Source organism: Macaca mulatta, chromosome 16, assembly GCF_049350105.2.
Source record: "Macaca mulatta isolate MMU2019108-1 chromosome 16, T2T-MMU8v2.0, whole genome shotgun sequence".
NCBI lineage: Eukaryota > Metazoa > Chordata > Mammalia > Primates > Cercopithecidae > Macaca > Macaca mulatta.
Genome location: NC_133421.1, coordinates 9897931 through 9922820, shown reverse-complemented (window position 1 = coordinate 9922820; position 24890 = coordinate 9897931). Strand labels below are relative to the sequence as shown.

Below are 24890 nucleotides of genomic sequence, written 5' to 3'. Positions count from 1 at the left end.
TGCTAAGCAGATACATGGTGGAAACGGGATTAGATGGGGTCATGATCAACAGAGGAACATGTTAATCAAAATTTTAACCCAATAGGAACCCACATGTGTGTCATTTAGGAGATTAGCTAAATAAATGATTGTATATACATGTAAAGAAATATTGTATGGTCACTGGAAATGATGTCATAGAACAATGCACATGAGAACAAATTATGATTTCGTAAGTTGAAAGCATGACACAAAATAAAATTACTCCACTTTTCTTTTTATAAGTATATGCTCAGAATAAAAGACTGGGAGGATATAAGTGGTGGTTATCTCTGAGTAATTCATATTTTCTTTTTTGTGTTTATCAGTATTTTCCAAATTTTCTATAGCAAACACATATTAATTTCATAATCTAAGGGAAGAAAATCATCAAAAACTTTAGATGAAGTCATTAAGAACCACTATTTTCTGAAGTCTGTGCTCTGAGACTGCATATACAAGAAAATAAGGGATCAGGCCAGGTGTGGTGGCTCACACCTGTAATCCCAGCACTTTGAGAGGCCCAGGCAGAAGGATTGTTTGAGACCAGGAGTTCAAGACCATCCAAGGCAACATGGCAAGACACTGCCTGTATACAAAATTTAAAAAATAGCCAGGTATGGTGGTGTGTGCTTATAGTCTCAGCTACTTGGGAGGCTCTGGTGGGAGGATCACTGAACCTAGGAGGTTGATGCTGCAGTGAACCGTGATCATATCACCACACTCCAGCCTGGGTGATAGAGTGAGACTCTGACAAAAAGTAAAAAAGAAGAGAGAGAAGAAAGAAAGAAAGAAAGAAAGAAAGAAAGAAAGAAAGAAAGAAAGAAAGAAAAGAAGGAAAGAGAGAAAGAGAAAGAAAGAAAGAAAGAAAGAAAGAAAGAAAGAAAGAAAGAAAGAAAGAAAGAAAGAAAGAAAGAAAGAAAAAGAAAGAAAGAAAGAAAGGAAGGAAGGAAAAAGAAAAGAGAAGAGGGAGGGAGGGAGGAAGGAAGGAAGGAAGGAAAAGGAAAAAGAGAGGAGGGAGGAAGGAAGGAAGGAAGGAAGGAAGGAAGGAAGGAAGGAAGGAAGGAAGGAAGGAAGGAAGGAATCAGCCATAAACTTTTTTATAGAGCTGGCCATACATTAATAATTTAACAGTCATTCTGCCCTAGTAGAAAAATGAGCGATGGACACAAATAGATGGTTCATAGAAGAAATATAAATGGCCAATAAACACCTAAGAAGACCCTCAGCTATATCATTAATAACTTTTAAACATAAATTAAAATGACATTGAGATATCTCCTTGCTTTTTATTTATCAGATTAGCAAAATTTAAGACAAATGATAATACCCAATGTTCGTAAAGTGTAAGGAAGCCCACTGTCTCCTGCGATGCTGGTCGCAGAGTGAAGAATGCAGTAACCATCTCAGTTACCACGATGGATTAAACACGTGTATCTTCACTTCCTCTTGAAATCCCACCAACAAAAAAGACCAAACACAAATTTTAAAAGGTATAAACCCACAAGGACAGAGGATCGGAAAGGAGACAACAGCGGACAAGGGATGTCGACAGGATTTTGGAAGCTGGAAAGTGGATGAGTAAGTGACAGCTGATGTGGTCGATCAGAAAAGGCTGAAAACTAAATGCCAACCAGCAGCAAGCAGTGCCGTGCCTCTAACTCCAGAACGTCTCAGGAACTGGAGGTGCGGGTTACTTTGAAAAGCAAGGTAGGGTGGGGTTAAAAACAGGAAGATCTGTCGAAACATATGATGTGTTTACAAAGCGTTTCAACACAGGGCTTCACAGCCCAGGCAATCGACAAGCCAAGGCATCTACTTCTCTCCCACCCCAGCGGGAGAAGGTGTGCTTACTGGAGGAACTAAACCAGAAGAGCTCCAGATCTGGGGAGACTGGACACATCCCAGGCAGGGTTAAGTCACTACACCATAAAGGGAAGAAGGATTTGGGAGAGGGGAAGTCTTTGAAGCTACATACAGAATGCTGAGACCCCCTCGTGTCCCCCGATGGCCCCCCAGAATGTTAGCAGCCTGGCTTGTACCCTCCAGGCAGGAGACTGGAGCATTCTTCTGGGGGGTTCCCAATCATAGGGACTGGTCCCCCCATTTGATCACCATATACAGAGACCCAACAACCAAGGCCAGATACAGACACACACACAGACACAAACACCCTCCAATCAGCTTCTAGTTCCTTGATCATAAAAATGAACATTCAACAAGAAATCACCAAACATTTGAGGAAACCTCCAATGTGAAAGATAGAACAAAATAGCGTAAAAGAAATTCAAGGGCTTCAATATAATCCATAGGTACAGGAAAAGTAAAAGAAAAAAGAGGCTGGGCGCAGTGGCTCATGCCTGTAATCCTAGCACTTTGGGAGGCCAAGGAGGGCAGATCTCTTGAGGTCAAAATACAAAAATTAGCCAGGCGTGGTGGTGCATGCCTGTAATCCCAGCTATTCGGGACGCTGAGGCACAAGAATCACTTGAACCCGGGAGGCAGAGGTTGCAAAGAGCCGAGATTGTACCACTGTACTCCAGCCTGGGAGACAGAGCAAGAGTCTGTCTTGAAAAAAAACAAAGAAATAAAAAAGAAAAAAAAAAAGAGAGTGAGATTCAGCAGCAATAAACACAATGCAGGGAGAAGAAGTAAGCTGGAAAAAATGTTTAATATCTTCAGAGAAATAAACAAAGGCATTACATCATGAAACAAGAACATGGGGCTTCAAAAAAGGAAATGAGAACAAGAGCCCTTTTTTAAAAACAATGAGGGTCGAAATTAAAATATTCATCTGAAGACTATGACCATGAAATTGAGAAAATCTTCCAAAACAGGAGAACAAAAGACAGATCACCCAAATCAGAGATTAAAGGAAGAAAATGAGAGGATAAACCCCAAAGTCTAATATTCAAATAATAGGCGTTTCAGAAAGCAAGCACAGGGAAAATGAGGAGGAAGGAATTATTCTAAGATAATCATTCAAGAGATTTTTCCAGAATTGAATAACATGAACACCCAGGTTGAAAGGGTCTCCTGAGTACTCAGGACAATCAATGAAGAAACACCCACAGATGAAATTTCAGAATCCTAAGGATGACAAGACACCCCTAAAAACTTCCATATAAAACCAGCACAAGTACAAAGGATCCTGAATCATAATAGCAGAAGATTTCAACAATAAACTAGAAGCTTGAAAACAATGAACCATTGCCTTTAACATTCAGAGAAAACAAACATTTCCAACCAGTTTTCTAAATCAAGCCAGACCCTTTAACAAGTATAAGGATAGAATGAAGGCCTGTTTCCAGATAGTCAAAACCTAACAAAATTACCTCCTATCATTGGAAGATGCATGTCACCAAAACAGGGAAGAAAATGAGGAGGAAAATGTGAGATCCATACAAACAGACAAGTACTGTATGATTCTCCAAATATGAGGTAATTAGAAGAGTGAAATTCATAGAAACAGAAAATAGACTGATGGTTGCCAGGGCCTGGGAGGGAGGGAGGGAGGGGAAAATGGGTATTTAGTGCTTAATGGGTAGAGTTTCAGTCTGGGAAGATGAAGAAGTTCTGGAGATGGGTGGTGGTGATAGTAAGCGCAACAACATGAACGTACTTAATGCCACTGAACTGTATGTTTAAAAATGATTAAAATGGGCCAGGTGCAGTGGCTCATGCCTATAATCCCAGCACTTTGGGAGGCCGAGACAGGTGGATCACGAAGTCAGGCGTTCGAGACCAGCCCGGCCAACATGGTGAAACCCTGTCTCTACTAAAAATACAAAAAATTATCCGGGGGTGATTGCGGGCGCCTGTAATCCCAGCTACTCAGGAGGCTGAGGCAGGAGAATCGCTTAAACCTGGGAGGCGGAGGTTGCAGTGAGCCAAGATCGCGCCACTGCACTCCAGCCTGGGCAACAGTGCGAGACTCCATCACAAAAAAAAAAAAAAAAGATTAAAATGGTAAACTTTGTGCTACATATATACTACATATATTTACCACAAAATGTAAAATGGGCAAGGCACATTAAAAATGTAAAATGAGTGACTCACGCCTGTAATCCCAGTACTTTGGGAGGCCGAGGAAGGAGGATGGCTTGAGCCTAGGAGTTCCAGAACAATCTAGGCAACATGATGAAGCCCTGTCTCTACAAAAAAATACAAAAATCAGTCAAGTATGGCAGCACGTGCCTGTAGTCCCAGCTACTCAGGAGGCTGAAGTAAGAGGATCACCTGAGCCCAGGGAGGTCGAGGCTGCAATGAACTGTGATTGAGCCACTGCACTCCAGCCTGGGCAACAGAGTGAGACCCTATCTCTAAACAAATAAATAAAGTTAAAACTATAAAGTGGCAAAAAAGTATATATATAAATTAAAAAGTGGCAAAACTTCATCTCTACAAAAAATACAAAAAATTAGCCAAGTATGGTGGCACACGCCTGTGGCCCCAGCTACTTGGGAGGCTGAGGTGGGAGGATGGCTTGAGCCCGGGAATTCAAGACTGTAGTAAGCCGTGATCACACCACGGCACTCCAGCCTGGGCAACAGAGCAAGACTCCATCTCAAAAAAGAACGAAAAGAAAAGAAAAAAGAAAAGAAAAGAAAGAAAGAGAGAGAGGGAGAGGGAGGGAGAGAGAGAGAGAGAAGGGCGGAGGGAAGGAGGGAGGGAGGACGGGACGAAGGAAGGAAGGAAGGAAGGAAGGAAGGAAGGAAGGAAGGAAGGACAGACGGACGGAAGGAATCCAAAAGAGAGAGGATTCACACAAGAAACAGAAAAAGGAATTCCTAAAATGACAACATTCAGCAGTCCTGGGGAGAAACCGATCCAGGCAGGAGCAGCAGGATGAGGCACCAGGCAGATGTCTCTGAGGAATAAGAGAAAGAAAACAAGACAAGAGACTGAGAGACAATCTAATGCGTTTGATCAGATTGCCGGGAATTTTATAGCTCTGTTGGAGAGGAATCAGTGATGTGTATCTAAAAACTAAGCAAATGAAGGCACAGTGGCTCAAGCCTGTAATCCCAGCTACTTGGGAGGCTGAGGTGGGAAGAGGTGTTTCTGATCAGGCTGGGCAACATAGCAAGACCCTGCCTCAAATAAATAAATAAATAAGATGGTATGACCTTTCTTAAGGGAATCTGGACAAATGAATGAAAACTAAATATATGTACAACCTTTCACCTAGGAATCCAACACCTAAGGATTTATTCTGAGGAAATAATAGGACTAGTGTGCAAAGACGTACATTCGGTGATGTTTACTGTGGCACTGTTTATTATTATAGAAATAAATTGGAAATACCCTAGACAGCCCACCAACAGGAGACTGGTTTAATAAATCATGATACAGCCACACAATGGAATACTACACAGCTGTTAAAAAAGACGAGGTAGATAATTATGAATTAACAGAGACGACACTCAAGAGATATTATTAAGTGAAAAAAAGGTTACAAGACAGTAAGTAGGATTTGACATAAAAATATTCATTTAAGAGTCTAGATGTCTATGTGCCAAAGTATTAATCTTTGGAGATAGAATTATGCAAACACTTCCAATTTCTCTGTCCTGATTAAATTTTTGTCAGATATTATATTATCAGGAAAAATCATCTAGTTCCATTTACAAAATGAAATAAAAGGAACCCCAAACCCTGAAGAATACAACCATACAGTTCACAAAACACCTTCACAATCATCATTCTGCTTAAGTTTACAAACGTCCAAAAACATAGAGATGTCTTATATTTTGTAGATGAGAAAACACGTTCAGAGGGAAGCAAATGGTCCATGAGCAGTGAAGTCAAGGTCCCAGGACGTGATCGTAAGCCCCTAACTTGGTCAGCTCAGCATGACTTCAGTGTATCGCACTGATTGTCTCTGTCAGCTCCAGATAAACCTGTCGGAACCCTACGAGCTCCCTCTGCAAACCAGAAAAATGCTACGTGGGCAGTTCAGGAGATAGGAAACCAAATCAAGGTGATCAGACTCTCGGGGAAAGATGTGCACAAATGATGTGGTTTCAGGAAGCCACCAAAGCCATCTCTTTATGTCACCCATCACCCAACCCTCACACCACAGGGACATAACCAACTTTCCAAACGGACCTCAGCCTTTGACAATCCACCTGCCTCATGGGCACAGAGGGTCCTCAGACATCAGGAGCCCCCCCATTCTGGCATCTCTCAGGCAAACCCTCCTGTGGCCCAGACCTTCTCCAATCAGCCCTTTCCACCCAATGTACCTGGTCCTGTGTCTCAGGCCTCAGCTGATCAGATCCACGGCAGCATACGGGGCCCACGCTAAACTTGCTGACACAAAGTAGAAGTCAATAGGAAGAGTGAGAACCACCGTCCGACCAAAGATACGCAAGGACCGGAAATGGGTTAGAGTCAGGAAGGCTGGGGCCTACTGCCCTGAAGTGAGGCAACCCTGCCCGCCTCGTCACTCAGCTGGTGTTGAGCAAGACTGCAGTGCTTTGGGAAGGGAAGAAGAAATTCAAGTTCTAACTTCTCAGCCAGGCCTTCAGCCTCCCCATCTCGCCTGCATGTGTAGTTTGGAAGCCACTGGCCTTCCGGACAGATGACCTGTTCTCTCCTCCACTTTCCTGCCTTCATTCCTGTATTTGGAGGGTAAAGGCATGGACAAGAGCTGTCACTATTTAAGGGGGGAGACAGTGGATGCCAATGTTGTTTGTCTCTCCATGCAGGCCAAGCACATAACGTGGTACATAAGACAATGAACTTGTCACATAGCCTCCACCTGCCATTGTAGCTGTGAGAACTTGAAACCGGGCACAGTGGCTGACACCTGTAATCCCAGCACTTTGGGAGGCCGAGGCAGGTGGATCACCTAAGGTCAGGAGTTCAAGAACAGCCTGGCCAATATGGTGAAACCCTGTCTCTACTAAAAATACAAAAATTAGCCAGGCATGTCGGCACACGCCTGTAATCCCACGTACTCGGGAGGCTGAGGCAGGAGAATCACTTGAACCTGGGAGGTGGAGGTTGCAGTGAGCCGAGATGGTGCCACTGCACTCCAGCCTGGGCAACAGAGCAAGACTCCGTCTCAACGAAAAAAGAACTTGAGCAAGTTGCTTTGCTCTCCGAGTCTCATTTTCCCCATATATAAATGGAAACAGTGCTGGTACTGACCTCATAGTATTGTGTAGAGCTTAAATGAGATAACGTAAGTTATCCCAAGTCCAATTAGCCCCTTTAAGTCTTAGTGGTTGTCCCCTTCCAGCCCTATCAGATCTGACTCACTCCTTATGGCTTTATTAGGTCAGACACCCTGGTCTGAAGACTGAACACTGTTGCCTCCACAGTGGCTGTAGGTCTCATGCCTCAATTAGTCTTACGATCTAGAAGAAGCACCATTATTAAGAAGGGCTAGGAGGCCCTTCACGGATCCTTCTTTTCGTTCTCCCAGGGTGACGTCTTTTCTCCCCAGAGTCAGCCGTGAAGGTAGGGCTGTGTGGATTTGTCTCTGTATCCCCAGGAGCACTCATCAGAGCCCTGGAGGTTAAGTCCATAAATATCTGTGGATCTTAGAGGTACATAGAAACATCACCCCTATTTAAAGCCTGCGGGTAAACTTAGGTACCTGGGCTGAGGAATCCATGGCAGTGGGACCGAGGCTTTTTTCAGGATGTGGCAAAGCCATGCATGCAGGCGGGATCAGGGTGACCCTTGGCTCCTCTTAGCTCCTCTCGCAAGTCTCTGAAGCCCCTAAAGATGTGAAATAGGGGAGTGTGCAGAAAGCCGCGGCTTGATCTGCCTGGAAATCCTGCCCACCTCCACCTCCAGAAGAAAGCCTGCTTCCTGCTTAGCCTGCAGCACACTTAAATCCCCTCAAAGCCCCTCTTGGGTTTGCCACCTGCTAATCAAGGCACCTGACCTCTCCCTGTCTCTCTGTCCTCACCTCCTGACACCCTTCTTCTCAGATGATGGATATCCTGATAACTGAGACAGCACCCTCTTTGCCCAAGCTGGAGTACAGTGGTGCAATCTCGGCCCACTGCAACCTCCACCTCCCAGGTTCAAGCAATTCTCTGCCTCGGCCTCCTGAGTAGCTGGGATTACAGGCACCCACCACCATACCCGGCTAATTTCTGTATTTTTAGTAGACACAGGGTTTCACCATTTTGGCCAGGCTGGTCTTGAACTCCTGACCTCATGATCCAACCGCCTCAGCCTCCCAAAGTGCTGGGATTACAGGCATGAGCCACCGCACCTGGCCCGAGATGGCACCTTCTTAAGGATTGACCTCCACTACTTGCTTCCTCCAATTTACCACCCTGCCAGGGTAACCTGCCCGACTCCATACTGCTCTTAGGGTGCCCCAAGCTTTGTTGAGGTTTACTATGCGCTAGGCACCGTGCAAAGTGTTTCATGGACAATATCCTGCTTTAACTCTCAAGTAACTTTCTAAGGTAGAGGCTATTACTATTCCCATTTTACAGATGAGAAAACTGAGACCCAAAGAAGTCATGCAACTTGCCCAAGGTTATGCCGTGAGTGGACTCACACTCTAACTTGTATTTCAGACATTTCTGTGAAATTGTGTTCACTCTGGTAAACTCTGAGAGAAGAGCCTGGATTTGCTTCTCTCTCACCTCCCATATTGCATAGAGATGGAAACTTACACAGCATGTTCTAACAAATTTTAGAACTACTGGGCATGAGTCACCACCAGGGAGCTTGTTAGATGCAGAACCTCAGGCCCCACCCCAGTTCTTTTGAATCAGATTTTGCATTTTCACAAGAGAAGTGGGTGATGCGTTTGCTCATCAAAGTTTGAGACCATACTGTTCTAAACTGAATTGAGTGGATGGTGCTCTACAGACACCCACAAGCCAAACAAGTATAGGAAAACAAAGCAAAAATACCTACAGGCTCTTGATCTTGGGAACTGCACTTCTGCAGGAAGCACAGAGCAAAAAGTTAGGGCTGAGAGGTTCCCCATGCCTCACTCAGTTTCCACTTCCCGGTGCTCCAGCAAGATCTTGGCCCTGGGAGTCTGGATAGCAACGAGACGTCTTTAGAGCGCCACCTGCTGGCCGTGATTAGGTATGTACCGCTCATTTCTGCTCCAGGCATTCCCTCTCAAAGCTGCAGCTCAAGGTCTGAGCCTTCTGTAACGGATCCCTTGATTCTTTATTTCTGTCCCGTCACCATTCACCATTCACTATTCCTGTCGCTGGTTCAGATAACTCCTTACTCTCTGACAATGATGCAGCACCACTATGTTTGCTTAGCCCCTTGACCTCAATTCAGTTCAGCTCATTAGGCATTTGTTGAGCTCCTGCTGCGTGCAAAGCATTAAGACTTTAACAGAACAGCCTCATGAGCATCAAAGCAAGTGGTCAGTAAATAAACCAGGCCGTTAGTGTTCTGACTCAGGGTAAAAGCACAAAGACTTAATACTGGTCCCTATAAGAAAGTATTTGCAATATTCACATGGACATAGTTTTTTGTGCTTTTTTTGTTTTTTGTTTGTTTGTTTGTTTTGAGACGGAGTCTCGCTCTGTTGCCCAGACTAGAGTGCAGTGATGTGATCTCTGTTCACTGCAACCTCCACCTCCCGGGTTCAAGCGATTCTTCTGCCTCAGCCTCCTGAGTAGCTAGGATTACAGGCGCCTGCCACCACGCCCAGCTAATTTTTGTATTTTTAGTAGAGATGGGGGTTTCACCATGTTGGTCAGGCTGGTCTCGAACTCCTGACCTCGTGATCTGCCCGTCTCAGCCTCCCAAAGTGCTGGGATTACAGGCATGAGCCACCATGCCCGGCCCACATGGACATATTTCTATTTACCTGGGTTTATATCTATTTTAAATCAATAAGAAAAGGAAAGCATCCAAATAGATAACTGGGGAAAAGATACAGATAAATTCATAGCAGAAGAATGCAAATAGTCAAAAACATTTTTAGGAAATTTACTTACTTTATCCCTTTTTTACCCTCTTTTTAAATAATCAGATTTTTAGAATTACTCCATTTCCCCATTAGCTTTTTCTTTTTTTTAATGGAGTCTGGCACGACCTTGGCTCACTTCAACCTCTGCCTCCTGTTCAAGCTATTCTCCTGCCTCAGCTTCCCAAGTAGCTGGGATTACCGGCACACACAATCGTGCCCGGCTGATGTTTGTATTTTTAGTAGAGATGGGGTTTTGCCACATTGGCCAGGCTGGCCTCAAACTCCCAACCCCAAGGAATCTTCCCACCTTGGCCTCCCAAAGTGCTGGAATTACAGGCATGAGCCACTATGCCCGGCCCCCATTAGCTTTTTAATTATGCATTCTTGTATTCTTGTTTAATGGTTACCTTAGAGATTATGACATTCATTATTAAATTAGTAGACCACTATAATTCATACTTCTATCACTCCCCAGGTAAAGCAAGAAGCTTACAACAATTTAACTCCACTATTTCCCTCTTACCTTTTGGCTATTATAGTCATGGAATTCCTCACATATTTTTTAATTCCTAAGACACTCTAATTGTTTTGTATGGTCAATATTCATATATTTTCTCCACCTACTTACGTCTTTTCACTCATTCATTCCTGCATTTCTGTGCTGCCCTTGGATTGTTTTCCTTCTGCTTGAATAACTTCCTTTAGTATTTCTTTTAGTAAGGCTCTCTTGGCAATGAATTATCTCTGTTTTCATTTGTAAACCTCTATAGCCCACCTTTCTTTCTTTTCTTTTTTTCTTTTTTCTTTTTTTTTTTTTTTTTTTTTTTTTGAGACAGAGTCTCACTCTGTCACCCAGGCTGGAGTGCAGTGGCGCGATCTTGGCTCACTGCAGCCTCCACCTCCCGGGTTCAAGCTATTCTCCTGCATCAGCTTCCCAAGTAGCTGGGATTACAGGCGCCCGCCACCATGCCCAGCTAATTTTTGTATTTTTACTAGAAACAGGGTTTCACCATGTTGGCCAAGCTGGTCTCGAACTTCTGACTTCAGGGGATCCACTTGCCTTGGCCTCCCAAAGTGCTGGGATTACAGGCGTGAGCCACCGCACCTGGCTTGCCCACCTTTATTTTGGAAGAATATTTTTCTGTGTAGAAGATTCTAGATTGTCAGCTATTTTCTTTCAGCCCTTTGAAGATTATAACATGCATCCTTGATTTCCATTGTCTCCTGATTTCCATCATTTATCTTGGAAGAATTATGCCTGCTTCTCCAAAGATAACATGTCTTTTTTTCCCTCAGCTGATTTTTTTTTTAAGACAGAGTTTCACTCTGTCACCCAGGCTGGGGTGCAGTGGTTCAATCTTGGCTCACTGCAACCTCCACCTCCCAGAATCAAGGGATTCTCCTGCCTCAGCCTCCTGAGTAGCTGGGATTACAGGTGCCCACCATCATACCCGGCTAAGTTTTGTATTTTTAGTAGAGACAGGCCTTCACCATGTTGGCCAGGCTGGTCTCGAACTCCTGACCTCAAGTGATCTGTCCATCTCAGCCTCCCAAAGTGTTGGGATTACAAGTGTGAGGCATGGCTCCTGGATCGATTTTTTTTTTAAGAGACTGAGTGTCACTACGTTGCTCAAGTTGGCCTTGTACTCGTCGGCTCAAGGAATCCTCCTGCCTCAGCCTCCCTAGTATTTTGGGACTACAGGTTCTCACCACTGCACCTGGCTCCTCCCCAGCTGATTTTTAAGAGTTCTCTGTCTTTGGTCTCAGAAGTTTTACTACAATGCTCCTAGGTGTGGATTTTTTTTTTCTGAAGAGTTATAGAGTTTCACAAATCTGTGGTTTAATGTCTTTCATTAATATTGTAAAATTCATAGTCACTAATGCCTCAACTATTACCCCGACCCAGCCACTCATTCTCCTGTATCTAAGTGATTCCAACTGAATGTATGTAGACCTTTACACCACGTTCCATATGCTCTTATGCTCTTTTCTGTGTTTTCCACCTGTTTCCCCACTCCATACTTTAGACTGAATATTTTCCACTCACCTGTCATTCATTTATGAATCCTTTCTTCTGTTGTATCTAATTTGCTGTTAAACCTATCTATAGAGGGTTTTTTACATCTTAGTGAGTATGTTTTTTAGTTCCAGAATTACCATTTAATTCTTTTTAAAACTAATTTCTATCTACTTTTTTTTTTTTCTTTTTTTTTTGAGACAGGGTCTCTCTGTGTCATCCAGGCTGGAGTGCAATGGCACAATCTCGGTGCACTGCAACCTCTGCCTCCAAGGTTCAAGCGATTCTCATGCCTCAGCCTCCCGAGTAGCTGGGATTACAGGCATGTACCACCATGCCCAGCTAATTTTTTGTATTTTTAGTTGAGTCGGGGTTTTGCTGTGTTGGCCAGGCTGGTCTTGAACTCCCGTCCTCAAGTGATCCGCCCACCTTGGCCTCCTAAGGTGCTGGGATTACAGATATGAGCCACTGTACCCAGCCCCTATCTACTTTCTTCAGTGTATTAGAGTTCAAATACAATAATACTAATACCTTGTTCTCCTTTAGATCTGGTTCTATAATCAGTTTTTTCTTGCTTTTTGTTTATTTGGTCTTGTCTCCTGGTATATCTGCTAATTTTTGTTAAATATTGGATGCTGGGTAGAATGAAAACTCGCATTCTCACTTACAGGTTGGAGTTAAAATAAAAATTGTAGAGGCTCTGAATGATGTTCTCCAGAAAATATGTAAATTTCTTCACCCCCCGGCCAGCCCATTAGAGTAGGGTCAAATCATTTAATCCAATCAGGAATTGAGATGTTACAGGCTTTGTGTGGGCTGGTCTATTTCTGGATTGCCCTGATTCCTTGGTCATGGTCTTGTAGGACTCTCTCTGAAACCCTAGGGCATTTACCAGATTCTTCTTATCAGACCCTGAACTCCAATTTTTAAATTCTCACAACCCTGAAAAGCCCAAAAGCGAGGCTCAGCTTAAGAATAGCTTTCTGCTTTGCTTCTGCCCCTCACCCTCACAACAACACGTGCAGAGAATATGATTTGGCAAATTTTCTGAGAAAAGAAACTACATGGAAATTGGGGCTCGCCTCTCTCATGCCCTTTTCCCCAGGATCTTAGTTCCTTACATTCTGTTTGCCTTGGATTCTAATTTTTGAGCCCTGTGATACTGCCCAAGCTTTAGGTTACCCTTTTCTGCCCAGCCTCAATGTCTCCCAAGCAAACTGGCAAATTTCTTGAGAGTCAAAAGCAGTGAAGAATATCCCCTGACCTCAAAGTGGTTCCCTTCTCTCCAGGATTCTGCTTATTTAATTCCACACATGTTGAGTGCTTTCTGATGCCTTAAAACAGCCGTGTGTGTATGTGGTGTGTGTGCGTGTGTGTGTGTGTAAGAGAGAGAGATCTAATTTTTACATCGTCCTCTAAAAGAATCCTAATCTGATCCAAGCCAGTCTGTCACAACCAAATCAAAAAGCAATGGATGCATATTTTTTAAAATGAGAACTCTAGCCGGGTGCAGTGGCTCCCGCCTGTAATCCCAGCAGTTTGGGAGCCTGAGGCGGGCTGAGGTCAGGAGTTCAAGACCAGCTTGACCAACATGGAGAAACCCTGTCTCTACTAAAAATATGAAACTAGCCAGGCGTGGTGGCGCATGCTTGTAATACCAGCTACAGAATCGCTTGAACCCAGGAGGCAGAGGTTGAGGTTAGCTGAGATTGCGCCATTGCACTCCAGCCTGGGCAACAAGAGCGAAACTCTATCTCAAAAAAAAAAAAAAAAGAACTCTGACCATTCTGGAGAAGACCATGAGGGAAGAGAGCTGAAGCAGAAAAGGAAGTGAACGGGCTATTGCAGAATTCCAAACAAGCTGATGGTAATGCCTTAAGCTAGGATACTGACCCTGATGACAGAGAGGTGGATGACTTTCAGATTTTTTTCTTTTGGTAAAGATAATGTTATAATAATATCCAGGCAAAGTGGGTGGGGGTGACAACAAAAGACAATTTCAAATATCGCTGAAGGGAGTCCAAATTGGCACAACCTTCTAAAAGGCAAATTTACAATATTTATCACAAGGCTTTAAAACAATATTATCCTTTGAGCTGTCGATTCTATTGCTAGTAATTTATTTTAAGGAAATACCACCAATATATTCAGTAAAAACACTTATTGCAGACTTTTTATTTTTGAGATGGAGTTTCACTCTTGTTGCCCAGGCTGGAGTGCAATGGCGCCGTCTCAGCGCACTGCAACCCCCACCTCCCGGGTTCAAGCGATTCTCCTGCCTCAGTCTCCCTAGTAGCTGGGATTACAGGTGGATGCCACGACGCCCAGATAATTTTTGTATTTTTAGTAGAGACAGGGTTTCACCATGATGGTCAAGGCTGGTTTCAAACTCCTGACCTCAGGGGATCCGCCCGGCCTTGGCCTCCCAAAGTGCTGAGATTACAGGCGAGAGCCACCGCACCCCGCCAACAATTTTTATAATAGGGAAAAATCGGAAACAACCTAAATATGAATCAACATGAGATTAGTTAAGCAAATTACTACATCTATTAAAAAAGAGGATCTAAAAGAATGTTTATTGGGATTAAAAGATAACAATTGAAAAAAAAAAAAGGTCCAAAAAGCATTCATACAATGTGACCCCATTTATCTTAAAAATAATTATATATAATATGTGTAAGTACAACTATACATTTTAACATAATTATATATTATATGGCCATATTATATATATACACACACACGCTGGAATAAACACCAAAATACTAATGGTAGTTTTCTGTAGAAGTGGTGTACAGCTTGTATTTTGTGTGTGTGCATGCGTGTGTGTTTATGTGTGTGTTAAAATTTTCCACATTTTTTTCAACAGTAGTGCTATTTTTATCATCCGAAAATAAAATTGTTCTTACTCTGAACTCTGTCCCTGACCCTAGCCTTACCTGTCTCAAGAATTGAGGCCTCTCAGCTGTCAGGAAGGATTAAAGCCCTGGGATGAAGACTGCCAACTCAGAAAATCCTCCAAGGCGGCCAGCTCACATCAAGCACTCTTTCTCCAAATGCTGCCACCACCCCGGGAGTCGAGAGAGGTTTCCCTTCCACCTACCGTGTCCCTGAGAACAAATCTCCCCGCTGTCTTGGTGACTTCCCTCCCCTGCCTGTCCTGAAGCGTCTCTGCCCCGGGAGTGGGTCACTTGACGACAGCGAGAGGGAATCCATGCGGTGGGTGCCAAGAGCGCAGCCCCGTGCTGCCCGGGCTGGCACAAGCTTGGGCCATGACTCAGCCCCTTCCTGCTCACCCGACGTCCCGCCCTGCTGTCTCCGCTTCCTCCCTGGCCCACACCCTCGGGTCACTATCCTTCCTTGCTAGTTTCATCCTGTTGAAAGAGTCCCAGCTACTTTTCTCTGGATTCTTTTATTTGATCCACTTCAGTGGTGTCCCATCCAAAGGACTCTCGGGTCAAGCATCTCACCCGGGCCTTGGGCTCAGCCACAGAAAGTCCTAGAGTCGCCTATTTCTAGCTCTGGGACCCCAAGTTTCTGTCCCCTGCGTGGGTGCCAGCCACTCGTGCCAGAGCGCCAGCCCTCACCCACTCGTGCCAGAGTGTACATGTGTGACACTTCAGATGGTACACAAGTGAACTTTTTATACTTAGAAGTTTATATTAATTTATTAAAGTTTGTACCATTTCAGGAATTGAGATTTCAAGTTTCATTATATTACATACATACATTTTTTTTTTTTTTTTTTTTTGAGACGGACTCTCGCTCTGTCAACAGGCTGGAATGCAATGGCTCAATCTCAGCTCACTGCAACCTCTGCCTCTCGAGTTCAAGAGATTCTCCTACCTCAGCCTCTCGAGTAGCTGGGACTACAGGCGCGTGCCACCACCATGCCCGGCTAATTTTTTGTATTTTAGTAAAGACGGGGTTTCACCATGTTGGCCAGGATGGTCTCGATTTCCTGACCTCGTGATTCGCCCGCCTCGGCCTCCCAGGGTGCTGGGATTACAGGCGTAAGCCACCACGCCCAGCCCCTAATTATATTTTTAAGGTACAGATACTTATATTTGAGGCTGTTAAAGATATGACTGCTTATGTTTAAGGGTTGTGTTTTGTTTTGTATTTTTTCCCAGGCTGGACTGCAGTGGCGCAATCTCTGCAACCTCTTCCTCCCAGGTTCAAACAAAATTCTCGTGTCTCAGCCTCCTGAGTATCTGGGATTACAGACCCACTCCACCACACCTGGTTAATTTTTGTATTTTAGTAGAGATGGGGTTTCACCATGGTGCCCAGGCTAGTCTCGAACTCCTGAGCTCAAGCGATCCACTCACCTTAGCCCCCCAAAGTGCCAGGATTATGAGTGTGAGCCACGGCACCAGGCCAGGCCATGTTTAAGATATTTTTAAGAAATTGATGTTTTTGCTGGGCGCAGTGGCTCATGCCTGTAATCCTAGCACTGTGGGAGGCAGAGGTGGGCAGATCACTTGAGGTCAGGAGTTCGAGACTAGCCTGGCCAACATGGTGAAACTCCATCTCTACCAAAAAATACAAAAGAATTAGCTGGCCCTTGTGGCAGGTCCCTGTAATCCCAGCTACTTGGGAGGCTGAGGCAGGAGAATGGCTTGAACCTGGAGTGGGCAGAGGTTGCAGTGAGCCAAGATTGTGCCACTGCACTCCAGCCTGGGCGACAGAGTGAGACTCTGTCTCAAAAAAAAAAAAAAAAAAAAAGAATAGAAAGTAAAATGACTGTGTTGCTCAAACACCCCCTTCACCCCACTTCTGGCCCAACACACGAGTTAGGCTTGAGAAGGCAGACTTTTTTTTTTTTTTACTTAAACATGTATTGAGCTCTAATAATACTGGATCTTTGTGCAGGGTCTACAGAGCTGTGTGAAATAGGATCCCCCTCCTTCAAGGTCTTAAAAGATGTAGAGGAAGGCCAGGGGCAGTGGCTCACACCTGTAATCTCAGCACTTTGGGAGGCCGAGGCAGGCAGATCACTTGAGGTCAGGAGTTCGAGACTAGCCTGGCCAACATGATGGAACCCTGTCTCTACTAAAAACACAAAAATTAGCCAGGCGTAGTGGCACACACCTATAATCCCAGCTACTCTGGAGGCTGAGGCAGGAGAATCGCTTGAACCTGGGGGGAACGGCGGTTGCACTGAGCTGAGATGGTGCCACTGCGCCCTAGCTGGGCAACAGAGCAAAAACCTGTTTCAAAAAACCGAAACAAAAAAGATGTAGAGGAGATGCCAGGAGAGATGTAATGAGGTAGAAAGGCATTCCAGCCAGGAAACGACCCCAAAAACAGCATGAAAAAAAAGATCACAGAGGCCCACAAGCCCAGGGCCTTCAAGACCTGAGCTGGAAGCCAGAGCTGTGACCACACTGTGTCGCAAAAGATAGCCCAGGGGAGGGGCTGGCTGGAGCAAGTCTCCAGAAAGCACTGAGGGCTTCCTGGGCTCCCTGAGTATGGGCTTTGCCTCAGGGCAATGGGGAGCCAAGGAAGTCTTCATAGGGAAGGGACGGGATGGGGTGAGACCTGTGGTCACTGCCTGTTGTTGGGCTGGGGGGGCTTGGGAACTAAGGCAGGTGAATTGGGAATGAAATCAGTTCCTATTCTGCCTGCTAAGCCATGCGCCCTGACACAGCCTGAAAAGAAGGAGGGTCTTTTTCCAATTTACTTCCTAGAGGCAGGGGCCTCTTTGTGTTAGTTCAGAGGCCCAAGGTGTCCCCGGTGCTACCAGCAGCCCTGGGCTATGTAATAATGGGGCAGAGCCCACAAGGGTGAAACAATGGGGAACCTTGGGGTAAATCAAACCCTTGAGCTGGCTGGAGCAAGCCAGGCCAGAGCTGACAGCTGCAAATGGGTGGGGACACCCTCAGAGCTGCACCAACCCAGGGTTCTCCCCTAGTCTCACCGTGGAAACTGCAGCCTCACCCGGGTGCCCCAGTGGCATCCTGTGGGGTCACTGAAGCAGCAGATCTCGTCCCCTGGCCTCTGTGTAGGCTTCCCTAGGGACACGGCCGTACTTCACTGCATACTTTTGGGGTCCTTTGCCCTCTCTGGTTAGGCCCTCCCATCTGCCCACAGTCACCAGGTCAAGCAGGATGCTGAGAAGCCAAGGTGCGGCGGGAGGAGGGTCAAGGGTCATGTGCACACACACACTCATGGCTGGGAGGTGCTCCCACCTCCTGCCCTTGTGCATCGCCTCACTGTCTTCATGCTGAGCACATGTGGGGCAGCCAGCTTGCCTTCTCCTGCCTCCCTTGCATGAGCCCATCCTCCTCTGGAGCCGGAACTGGAGCTGGCCCCACTTGGCCAACTGTGAGCACTCAGGGCAACCGTGCTGTCTCCAAACAGCACACAACCTTCAGTGTCCCCGATCCGGGCCCTGGTCGGTAATCTAGGCCTACCCACAAGATCATTACCAGGTGTCTTTTCATGGACAGCAGTGACGTAAAAAGACCAAGAGTCTCTGCCCTGCCGAAGGTTGGCCTTAACCTGTAAATTCACATTCTCCGTCTCTCCTATCCCCTCTGCCACCTCTCTCCACTGTATCTGGGCTGAGCCTGCAGTTCCCGGCCCCATGTTTGCTCCCCAGCCTCCAATCCCTCCGCCTTAGATATTTGGGGTGACTCACATTTACTCTTATTTAAATGTCAGCCCTGGCACAACGTTCCAAATAGCCTGAGTGACGCCATCCCATCAGGGTTGCCCCTGCCTGCTGCACCCACCCTGTCCCCACAGGGAGTGGCAGGAAGGTGGCGCAGACAGCTGCGGAATGCCCCTGCGCCCGGACACCCAGTGTCCCTCCAGGGCAGCAGGAAAGCCAGGAGCTTCAGGGATCCCAATTCCCTGGAGATAGTGTGCAGGGAAAGCTGGGGACAGTGAAGACGGTGGGGACAGAGAGCAGGTTACTCTGGAGGCTCCTGAGGCCCTTTGGGACTCCATCTGAGCTGAACCACCGCAGCTTCCAGTCCTCCTCCCCTAGCCTGGAGGAAGGAGTACATCTCCAAGCTACCCAGGACCCCAGTGATTTCTGAAGCCAGAGGTTCCCACATAGGCTGCCCCTTAACATCACCTGGGGAAGTTGTTAAAAAGTCAGATTCAACAACTCAAACTGTGCATGTGCGTAAGGGAGAAAGCTCCAAGCTGTACTGTCCAGTAAAACAAGCAAGATGCACCAGCATGCATGTGGTGCACACCTTTAGATTAAAAACAGGGGGAAGGGCCGGGCATGGTGGCTAACAGCCACCTGTAATCCTGTAATCCCAGCACTTTGGGAGGCCAAGGCGGTTGGATCACTTGAGGTCAGGAGTTCGAGACCAGCCTGACCAACCTGGTAAAACCCTGTCTCTGCTAAAACTACAAAAATGAGCCAGGCGTGGTGGTGGACGCCTGTAATCCCAGCTACTCGGGAAACTGAGGCAGGAGAACTGCTTGAATCCGGGAGGCGGAGGTTGCAGTGAGCCGGGACCATGCCACTGCACTTCAACCTAGGCAACAGAATGAGACTTCATCACAAAAAAAAAGCAAAAAAAAAAAAAAAAAAAACCACAGGGGGAAGGGTGGGCACAGTGACTCATGTCTATAATCCTAGTACTTTGGGAGGCCGAGGCAGGAGGATTGCTTAAATCTAGGAGTTCAAGACCAGCCTTGGGCAACACAACGAGATCTTGTCTCTACTGAAAATTTAAAAATTATCCATGTGTGGTGGCATGCCTGTGGTCCCAGGTACTCAGGAGGCTGAGGTGAGAAGTCACTTGAGAATGGGAAGTCAAGATTGCAGTGAGCTGCGATTGCAACACTGTACTCTAGCCTGGGCAACAGAGTGAGACCCTATCTCTCAAAAGAAAAAAAAAAAAAACAGGGAATACAAATCCCTATTTGTATTTGTTTGTGTATATATAAATATAAATAACATGCACAAAACTAACTGCTAATAATAGCAGTTACCTTTTTTACTGTGGTAAAATACAGATAACAAAATTTACCATCTTAACCTTTATTGTTTTTTTGTTTTTGTTTTTGTTTTTGTTTGAGACAAGGTCTCACTCTGTCGTCCAGACTGGAATGCACAGGTGTGATCTCAGCTCACTGCAACCTCTGCCTCCCAGGTTCAAGCGATTCTCCTGCCTCAGCCCCCTGAGTAGCTGGGATTACAGGTGCGCACTGCCACATCCGGCTAATTTTTGTATTTTTAGTAGACACAGGGTTTCACCATGTTGGCCAGGCTGGTCTTGAACTCCTGACCTCAAATGATCCACCTACCTTGGCCTCCCAAAGTGCTGGGATTACAGGCATGAGCCACCGCACCCGGCCCATCTTAACCATTTTAAGTGTACAGTTCCGCAGTATTAAGTACTCTCATAGTGTGAGCAACCATCACCACCATCCATCCAGAATGCTCATCTTCCCAAACGGACACTCTGCCCCTGTTAAACACTCACTCCCCATTGTGCCCTCATGCCCCACCGGCCCCTGGCAACCACCATTTCACTTTCTGTCTCTACGATTTTGACTGCTCTAGGAACCTCATTTAAGTGGAATCATAAAGTATTTGCCCTTTTGTAACTGGCTTATTTCACTTAATGTCCTCAAGGTTCATCCATGTTGTAGCAGGTGGTAAAATTTCCTTCCTTTTAAGGCTGAATAAATATTCCATCATGTGAATGGACCACACTGTTTATCCACTTACGTGTTGATGGACATTTGGATTGCTTCCACCTTTCAGCGATTGTGACTAACACTGCTATGAACATCGGTATACAAAGATCTACTTGAGTCCGTGCTTAAATTCTTTGGGGTATATACCCGGAAGCGGAATTGATGGATCCTACAGTAATTCTATATTTAAGTTTTTGAACCACTGTACTGTTTTCCAAAGAAGTGCACTCTTTTACATTCTCACCAGCAGGGTACAAGGGTTCCAATTTCTTCATATCCTCACCAACTCCTGTTATTTTCTGGTGTGGTTTTTTTGTTTTATTTTTGTTTTTTGGGTTTTTTTGTTTGTTTTGTTTTTGGTCTTGTTTTTGTTTATTCTTTTGAAGGGATGGTTACCTTCTGAAGGGCTGCACAGGAAACGGGCAGATGAGGGACAGGGAGGAAGATTAATATTCACTGCAGGTCACTTAACACTTTCTCACTTTTTTTTCTTTTCTTTTGAGACAAATCTTGCTCTATTGCCCAGGCTGGAGTGCAGCGGTATCATCTTGGCTCACTGCAACCTCTGCGTCCCGGGTTCAAGCAATTCTCCTGCCTCAGCCTCCCAAGTAGCTGGGATTACACGCACCCGGCTAGTTTTTTAAATTTTTAGTACAGACGGGGTTTCACCATGTTGGTCAGGGTGGTCTCGAACTCCTGACCTCAGATGATCCGCCCACCTCGGCCTCCCAAAGTGCTGGGATTACAGGCGTGAGCCACTGTGCCCGGCCACTTTCTAACTTTTGAATCATCTGAATATATTACTTATTCAAAAAGGTACTTTGTTTTTCCAACAGGTGTTATGAAAATTTTCAAACAGACAACAAAGACGAAAGAATTTTACAAGAATCCATACATCCATCACCGAGATTCCACCATTAGCATGCACTATTCTTACGTTATCATATATCTAGCCATCCATCTATCCAACTATTAAAAATAAGTAGAGTGTACTTTCCTGGGCCCCTCCCAAGACCTGCAAGTCATGAGTGGGGCCTGGAAATCTGTTTCTGTAATCTGTTCTCCAGATGATTCTGGCATTGGGAACTTCTGTTCTGGTCCAGCTACTCATCCCATGCAGAAACCACACCTGCAGTTAGTCAGTGGCCAGTGGGGGTGGGATTCTTCCCTTGTCTAAAAGCCCCTTAGCCTCACAAAAATGTCTCTCAGCCGGGCGCGGTGGCTCAAGCCTGTAATCCCAGCACTTTGGGAGGCTGAGATGGGCAGATCACGAGATCAGGAGATCGAGACCATCCTGGCTAACACGGTGAAACCCCGTCTCTACTAAAAAATACAAAAAACTTGCCGGGCGAGGTGGCGGGCGCCTGTAGTCCCAGCTACTCGGGAGGCTGAGGCAGGAGAATGGCGTGAACCCGGGAGGCGGAGCTTGCAGTGAGCTGAGATCCGGCCACTGCACTCCAGCCTGGGCGACAGAGCGAGACTCCGTCTCAAAAAAAAAAAAAATGTCTCTCTAAGGAAGAGCTTATCTCACTGCGCCAAAATGGTCTCCAGACTCAACTCCATCCTGGCCAACCTCTTCCCCAGCACACGCTTTGGTGCCTCATCAACACCACTTCCAATGTGGCCCCAGAACTAGACAAAACTCCACAGCATGACCTGCCCAGGGAAGGGACTCCTGGTCTCGTCCCTCCCTAAGCTGAAACTATTCTTCCATGGTTCAGCGTGCATTTGTCCTTTCTGCTGAGAAGGGGAGAACACTCTAAAGTGACAGTGGCAGTGTTTGCAACAGACACCTTACTCACTAAATCAGGACAAGATTAGCCAGGTCCCTTGAGTCAGAAAGTGTTTGCATCTCCTTACCCACCTTTAGCCTTCTCTTCTTGCCATAATGGTAATAAGGATGATTTCCATGATAATTGATAGAGAGAGATAAATGAAGAAATATGTATATATATTAGACAGATGAAGAGATTGGATAGATGATTGATAGATAGATAGATAGATAGATAGATAGATAGATAGATAGATAGATCGATCGATCTATGGAGAGATTGGAGACAGAGATTGGATGAATGGATGGAAGGATGGATGGATGGATGGATGGATGGATGGATGGATGGATGAACTGATAGACTGATAGAGAGATAGATCAATGGAGAGATACATAAATACATAGATACACAGAGATGGATCAGTGGAGAGATTAGGTAGATAGATAGATCAATGAAGAGATAGATCAATTGAAAGATAGATGATTGATTGATGGAGAGATTACATAGATGGATGGATCAATGGAGAGATAGATAGACATTAGATAGATGGATAGATGAACATATAGATGGATGGCTGGATCAATGGATGGGTTGATTAATGGATGGATGGAGAGGATAGAAATAGATTAGATAGATCAATAGATACATAGATCAATTGAGATAGATGGATCAATGGAGAGACCAGATAGACAGATGAATTGATCGATTGATAGATACATAGACAGACATATAATTAGATAAACACTGATAGAGCCCCTCCTGCATAGCAGGTGTTGTTGCAGGCACATTACTTGCATTCATTCATTTTATTGTCACAAGAACCCTATAGAGTAGGTACTATTATCCCCATTTTCTACAAATGAAGCAACTGAGGCACGGAAGGACTAAGTAACCTACCCAAAGGTACACGGCAATTTCTCTTTAGTCACCAACACACATAAACACACATAGAGCACTCATGAATACTCATGGGCTGGTCTTTAGTTTCCCAGAGCTCCCTACCATCAAGTCCTATAGTGTAGTTCCTCCTGGCTACTATACCTGTGCTCTTAACCTTTCCTGATAACTAATTCCTTCTTCCTGCCAAAATCCAACAGTCTACTTTCCCAGAAACTTGCTAGATGGCTAGAGCCAATCTGAAAAATAAATTCAAGTTAAAGTGTCTCTGGCTGATGCATTTACCTCCTCAGGTAAATGTGTGTGTCCATGCCAACATATATAAGTATATGCAATTTTTTAAGTCGAATTCTTTTTTTTTTTTTTTTGAGACAGAGTTTCACTCTGTCACCCAGGCTGGAGTGCAGTGGTGACATCTCAGCTCACTGCAACCTCTGCCTCCCGAGTTCAAGCGATTCTCCTGTCTCAGCCTCCTGAGTAGCTGGGATTACAGGCACCCGCCACTACGCCGGGCTAATTTTTTGTATTTTTAGTAGAGACGGGGTTTCACCGTGTTAGCCAGGATGGTCTTGATCTCCTGACCTCATTATCGGCCCTCCTCAGCCTCCCAAAGTGCTGGGATTAAAGACATGAGCCACTGCGCCAGGCCGGAATTCTCTTTTTAGAACACAAAACCAAAACAGACAGTGATACTAAATATTTACATATTAAAGCTAATCTTCATAGTCAAGCTTCATGACAGGGCCAGTGGAAAAGATATTGGCACCTTACGAACTTTATATCACCCCATAAATCACATCCCAAAAATCTAAGGATGGCTGAGACTGGCTCCGTCTCCTCTCTGGGGAACACACAAGGCGGTGATACTGAGGTATTTGGGGTGCCTTTTCAGGAATCCCCAGAAAGCCCTAGGCAGAGTCATGAGCCACATTGTTGAAGGGACTTAGAACTTTGCAATGTGCCTCTTGGAGGTGCCAGTGGAAGGAGAGAAATTTGGAGAGTCCTCTGGGATTAGACTTGCTGGATGAAAAAACAGAATGCCCACTTAAATTTGAGTCTCAGATAGAAAAGAAATACTCTTTAGTATAAATATGTGCCAGAGGGCCGGGTGTGGTGGCTCACGCCTGTAATCCCAGCACTTTGGGAGCCCAAGGCGGGTAGATCACTTAAGGTCAGGAGTTCAAAACCAAACTTGCCAACATGGCGAAACCCCGTCTCCACTTAAAAATACAAAAAATTAGCGGGGTGTGGTGGTGCACACCTGTAATCCCAGCTACTTGAAAGGCTGAGGTAGGAGAATCACTGGAACCCAGGAGGTGGGGGTTGCAGTGAGCCGAGATTGTGGCCACTGCACTCCAACCTGGGCAACAGATCGAGACTCTGTCTCAAAAAAAAAAAAAAAAAATCCCAGATATTGTACTGTATTGTACTGGACATACTTATACTAAAAAGCATTTGTTGTTTGTCTGAAATTCTAATTTACCTGGGCATACTGCATTTTCATTTGCTAATCTAGGACCATCTAATACTCTCAGGGAACGAACAAAAGAGACCGTGACGCCGGCTTGGCACTCACCGATCTCTGTCCACG

General features: G+C 45.3%; 1 protein-coding gene across 2 annotated transcripts in view; it reads right to left on the bottom strand.

Annotated features, from left to right (window-relative positions):
* Window positions 1–6416, bottom strand: part of NDEL1 (nudE neurodevelopment protein 1 like 1) — a 55718-nt gene extending 49302 nt beyond the window's left edge. For both annotated transcript variants that reach the window (XM_077970335.1, XM_077970334.1), the window contains exon 1: window positions 6267–6416. The gene's annotated coding sequence lies outside the window, so the exon portion shown is untranslated. The remainder of the gene's footprint in view (window positions 1–6266) is intronic.
* Window positions 6417–24890: the final 18474 nt, after the last annotated feature.